The sequence below is a fragment of the Trachurus trachurus genome, assembly GCF_905171665.1.
Source record: "Trachurus trachurus genome assembly, chromosome: 22".
Lineage (NCBI taxonomy): Eukaryota > Metazoa > Chordata > Actinopteri > Carangiformes > Carangidae > Trachurus > Trachurus trachurus.
In genome coordinates, this window is record NC_139907.1 from 4,017,015 (window position 1) to 4,023,862 (window position 6,848).

The following is a 6,848-nucleotide window of genomic DNA, read 5'->3' on the forward strand; positions in this document are numbered from 1 at the left end:
AGCTCCTCCATCACATTACAGCACCCACGTAGAAACAGACCATAGGCTTGCAAAGATTTAACATCCTCTGACTTTATTGCTGGCCAGGTTAACGCCTTTTCAATATATGCATTTGCAATCTTGTAGTCATTACCAAAATGTTCCTGCAGCAAAGCTTTAGCCACAATGAAGCCACGTTCAGGATCCATATGTTGACAACTTTGCACCAGTTCCCTTGGTTGCCCTCTGGTGAACTGTTCCAAGTAGTACAAGCAGTCAGCCTTACTTGCTTTGTCCTCCACACCTTGTTCAAATGATTTTATGAAGGCTTTGTATTGAAAGGGATCTCCCTCAAAGACAGGTATGTCTCGTGGTGGCAGAGAAAGCAGGCGTTGTTGGTTCACCAAAGAGGCTGTGATTTCATTTTGCTTGCACATAATACTCACAATATCACCAAGTGGAGACTGATCATTTTGTCCATGATTCAAGTGTTGTCTCCTGTTTTGCGTCACCCAAGCAGTTGTTTGATCATGCAGCAAACCTTGTGATGTTTCCACAGATGACATTTTGTTGTATTTTGTTTGCATGTTCATTGAATGCCTTTGATTTTGTTGCATTGACCAATCTGGCTTTTGTGTTTTGCAGGCTCCAGGCTCATACTCTTTGGCCAATGGGTTGAGTGTTTGTCGTGCCAGTTTCCTTTTTTCCCTTTCAAAATAAGAGTTCATACCATCCGTTTGTGCCTGAGAGAGCCTTTGTCCATCCATGTCTTGAAAAACTGCCAACATAGCATCAGATGCAGCAAGTTGTGTCTCCAAGTCGAGCTGTTCCTTTTTCCTTTTTATTTTTTGCTCCTGTTCCTCCAGTGCATGACGTTCCTTTAAGGCTGCCATTCGAGCCATGACTGCAGCTTTTTCTGCTGTTGCTTTTATTTTTACAGAGGAAGCAGTGCTTGACCTGTGGCTTGTGACACTTTTGTTTGAATTTTTACCCACATTGGAAACACTGTCGTTTGGATTTATATCATCATTTTCAACACCTTTATCACCATGATTTTCAGTTTCAGACACATGTTTTTCATTTGATTTCACCCACATTTCAACTTCATCAACAAATTCATCATTAAGCATAATTTTAGCCTTGAACCATGTTTCATGCCTTTCTTTTTCCTCCTGTGGCAACAAAATCATCAACGAATCATGCAAACATCTTATTTCATCACACAGTTCAATAAACCCATGTAGATCATTTTTTACTTCAGACACTTTAATGCTTTGCATAGACTCTTGTATTGATTTCCTTAAAGCACTTGCTTTGTTTAGTTTATTCTTTCTAGCATTTTGTAGTCGGTCGAGTTTGTCTGCGAGTCCCTTAAAGGAAAGTTTGGCCACTCGTTGGCTTGTCCGTGTGTCGCTACTGCCGGCGGCCACATAGTCCAGTTTGCCGGCAGCAACTGGCGCACAGACACCCGACGATGCCTCCACATTAGTCCCCAAGTCACTCATTTAAAGTCCGACAGTCCACAACATGCTAATCAACCCCAGTCAAATGTTTTTCCACTTCAGCAACCAATGCATTGGAATTACGCGCATACGTGTGCACACTTGTATTTGTTTTAGATGGCCATCTTTTTACTGACTGTGCACAGAACTATGTCGGCAACCAAGGGTGCTGGATGTTTGGCATGAGCCTGGTTTCAGAACACAAAAACTTTAAACATCTCCTAAGCCTTCTTCTCCTAAGTAACTGTTTTATCCCATCAAACAGCTCTTGGTCAATCACTATGAGCAGTGACTCTAAGAAAATCAAGAAGCATTTTTATTATACACGCATGTTGAAATGTATTATTATGTTGATGTTGCTGATGTCAGGAAATGTGCAGCCTAACCCAGGTCCTGTGCCTGATGTGATATCTCTGCAAACCCCTGCTGATTTTTTAAATAGGTCCGGTATTGGTTTTGTACACATGAATGTGAGAAGTCTCTTGCCCAAAATTGATATGGTTAGAATCTGGGCCAAATCAACCAATGCTGATATTATGGTTTTATCTGAGACATGGCTGGGTAGTTCCACTCCTGATAGTTATATATATATGGAGGGGTATAATATTTTTCGTACTGATCGCTGTGCTAAAGGTGGAGGGGTGGCTATTTATATCAAAAATACTTTTCAGGCAACAGTACAATTATCCAAGTCTGTGCCTAAACAATTTGAACTGCTTATTTTGAAAGTTGAATCCACAAAGAGCTGTGTTATATCAGTTGCAGGATGCTACAGACCCCCTTCTGCATCAAAGGATACTTTATCCTCATTGTCTGACTGTTTATCATCTATAAAGTATAATGAACTGGTTTTAATGGGGGACTTAAATTGGGACTGGTTAACTCCTGCATCTGATTCTTTTAAATGCTTCTGTGATTCAGCACTTTTGACCCAAATTATAGACTCACCAACCAGGCCAAATAATAAACATCCTGAGAAGTCAACGCTCCTTGATTTGATTTTAACAAATGTTCCGCAGAAATATAAAGCCATTGCTGTCTTTGCAAATGATGTTAGCGATCACTGCATAATTGCTTGTGTGAGAGACACAAAGTTGCCAAAGTGTAAACCACGTATTATACTAAAGAGAAATTTTAAATTGTTCTGTGAACAAGCTTTTTTAAATGACCTTTATCTCTGTGATTGGACCAAAATAAATTTGATCCCAGAGCCCGAGATAGCATTGCAGTATTTTAAATCATTATTGTTAGACATTATAAATAAACATGCTCCTCTTAGAAAACACAAGATTAAAGGACGTGATAACCCGTGGTTCTCAGAGCAACTGTCTGAACTAATTCATGAACGAGACCTTGCTTGGGCAACTGCAAGAAAATCCAAAAATAAGTCAGACTGTCAACATTTTAGGTACCTGAGAAACAAGTGTGTCTCCCAAATACGTAAAGCTAAAGCAGATTTTTATGTTAAAGAAATATGTGATAGCACAAACAACCCTTCTAAATTCTGGAAGATGATTAAATCATTGTCTTCAGGCACAAGGGACACTGTACTTCCGAATACTTTAAAGCTGAATGATGAGATCATTACAGAAAAGAAAAGTATGTTAGATTCCTTAAACCAGCATTTTATATCTTCTGGTTTGTTGTTTGAGCAGGAAATGAAACAAGATATGAGTCAAGTGGATTACTCTCTGTCTGGTGAAAATGTACTTTGTGATTTTGATCTTGCTCTCATTACTAAAGAGGAGGTATACAATGCTCTCATTAAGTTAAATACCAAGAAATCCTCTGGTCCTGATGGGTTAGACCCATACTTCTTGAAAATTGCTGCTGAACATATTGCAGAACCTTTGACATATATTTTCAACTTGACTATAGAAACGGGAATAATTCCTAGTGTCTGGAAGTCAGCATATGTCACTCCTTTATTGAAGGGTGGTGACCGATCAAATCCTAATAATTATAGGCCGATATCAAAACTGTCTGCTTTAGCCAAAGTTTTAGAAGGGCTTATAAGTGACCAGTTGAAAGATTTTCTGACAACAAATAGCATTTTAAATGAACTGCAGTCTGGTTTCAGAAAAAAGCACAGTACTGTCACTGCCACTATGAAAGTCTTAAACGATCTCATAAGTGCTATTGATTCTAAAGAATACTGTGCTGCATTGTTTTTAGATCTGTCAAAGGCTTTTGACACAGTTGACCACTTGGTCCTGTGCCAGAGACTGCGAGATATTGGAATGTCTTCAAAAGCTGTCATGTGGTTTGGAAACTACTTGAGCGGCAGAACACAAAGTGTTCAGGTTGATGGTGTATCCTCCAAACCTTTGTTGACTCAAAATGGTGTCCCCCAGGGGTCCATATTGGGTCCCATTCTATTTACTATTTATATAAATGTCTTGTGTCAAAATGTAAATGATGCCAAATTTCACTTTTATGCAGATGACACTATTTTGTACTGTTCTGCTTCATCATTAACAAGTGCCATACAAAAGCTACAATCTGCTTTTAATGTCGTTCAGAGTAATCTTAATCAATTAAGACTTGTGCTCAATTCTGACAAAACTAAATTGATGTGCTTTTCAAAATCAGGGAAGACAGATGATGCTTGTCAGATTGTTATACAAAATGAAAAAGTGATTGAACGAGTTTCAGTCTACAAGTACTTGGGATTTTACTTGGATGAAAATCTGTCTTTTAAATATCATATTGAGTGTCTTACAAAGAAACTCAGGGTTAAACTTGGTTTCTATTATAGAAACAAAAGTTGTTTCTCCTTTAATGCGAGAAAAAGACTGATTCAGGCAACTTTTGTATCAATACTTGACTATGGTGATATCTTATACATGCATGCAAATCTCTCCTCTCTGAAAATGCTGGATTCGGTGTATCATGCAGCATTAAGATTTGTAACAGATTTAGGTTTTCGTACTCATCACTGTAGTCTTTATGAGAGTGTTGGTTGGTCTTCTTTGTACAATCGTAGATGGGAACACTGGTATTGTTTCCTTTATAAGGCCGTCCTGTGTGACTTGCCTCCTTATTTGTGTTCTCTCTTGGTTCCTAAAGTCAACACCAGAAGCTGTCGTCTCAGGCACGATAGATTGATAATGTATACTATTCCTCGTACACGGACTGTCTTTGGGGAAAGTGCCTTCAAAGCATTTGCACCCTCGTCCTGGTATAAATTACAGAGTCATCTTAAATTGGATTATCTCCCAAGTATGGAAGATTTTAAAGCTAGGATCAAGGACTATTTAACTACTGAATGCACATGTTCTCTCACCGAACGCAGCTGGTGATTATAATGTATTGATGCGATTTGCTGTTATTGTTTTAGCTGTTTTTATGTTTGTTTTGTTGATGTTTAAATGTGGATGTACTGTGCTGCTTTCTTGGCCAGGACCCCCTTGCAAAAGAGATTCCGAATCTCAATGGGATTATTCCTGGTTAAATAAAGGTTAAATAAAAAAAAAAAATTAGTGGTAGCGCTACCTTACCTATTTCTGCAGGCTGTGGCCATGTGAAGATCTTTCGGTGTTCTCACCGGCGTCTCTCCTCCCGGCGTCCTCCTCGTGGCTCTCTCCTCCTGACGCCTCCTCGCCGGCCTCTGCTCACTCGTGGCTGGCTTTGTCCTCCCGACGCCTCCTCACTGGCCTCTGCTCACTCGCTCCTCACGATCCTGCCCCCCGCCGGCGTCTCCTCGCCCGCTCCTCCTCGCGGTCCTCTCCTCACCGGCGTGTCCAGTCGGTAGGTGAACAGCTGACGCTCAGCTGATTCTCAGCTGATTCGCCGATTGCCACACAAAGCCTGCGCCGTGGCTCACTTTTCCTCGCGACCACCACCAGACGCAGCAAAGTCCAACTTCAAACTTTTTCTTCGCGTTTAACACCAATACGCGACAAAAGTTCAACTTGAAACTCCAGCAATTGTTGTCGACCATTCAACAGTTTTTGACTTTGAATTGTAGAAGCTAAGCCAATGCTTTAAGCCACTGAGGTGTTTCAACAGGAAACCTAATTGACGCGCTTTACTTTACCATGACGGATGAATGAGAGTCCAGTTGTTTTCGTGTTCAGATGCAAACAAGTCCATTTATTTGACATCATTATGCTTTCAATCACACATCTCACACACACACCCGCACGGAGCACCGTGATGCTGCACAGCGGTCAAAAACTGTTTTTCCTGTTCCGGTTGGAAACACCTGATGCGCCCCCAAAGGTTCCTACCATATATAGGCTGCCCCACCAATGACAATTAGACCGTCACCCACACAACAATCTACATCAAATCTGCTCTTACATTGTGTATAAACAATTAAAGCACTGTACTTACCCCTGTCAGATCCAGTGGTGAATGTTTGTACTTGACTTTTATATAACAGATTATTTTGTATTTTTCTGTTCAATATTTTATAATTTGGAGTTTTAGAAAACAATGTGCCCACAACAAACAGGCCCAAGATAAAATCAAACATAAAGAAACTTTGTCTGAACTAAATGTCACATAAGAAAGAGATGGACCAAGTTAACAGTTTCTTTTAAAGAGTTTCTTTTTATATAAAACATTATAAAATAATAAAGCCATCACAGAAGTCCAGTTTTAAACATTCTGATATTTCCTGCAGTGAGTAAAAAGCAACATCATAACACTGGCTCAGTAAGAAAACAGAGTATTTATATTTTACAAACCTTTACATTTTGGAACAAATGTAAGCAGGTTTGCAACTTTAACTTTTCCTTTATGTTCTATAAGATATAAAACATTCATATTTTTGTCATAAAATGCCAATTAATGGCAGTAAAAACCTTAAAGCTAATAAAATATTAATTACTATAATAAAACATTTGTTTACAGGCAACATCTTTAAAGAAAAAAATCTTCTCAGGATGAAGGCTGACTCCGGGGTCGTCTTCATGTCCACTTTTACATTTTTGATTTTCTGGAGAGACAAAAGAAAAATCATGAATGTGTGAACATAAAACAGAAATAAAAAATCTCCATCTGTCTTAAATTATATATAAAGATGATTTAGTGGCGTACAGAAACATCTGTACATTGATGTCAATTTGGGCCACAAAGAACGATCATGATTAACATTCTAAACAATAATTTTGATTTAATGTACTATATTAATGTGAGAAACATAACGCAGCTCTTTGTTAACTGGACACTCCCATGAACAAAGTCCTGACTTTATGTCACTTACACAGAGTTCTGTGTTTTCTCATTAATCATTAATAATGAAAATGGATCCAACAGATGAAGCTAAAGTGAATCTAGCGCCACCTACAGGTCAAAACTGTACAGACTAATAACCTGATTGTGATGTGTTTGATGTGTTTAAGGTGTGTGTGTGTGTGT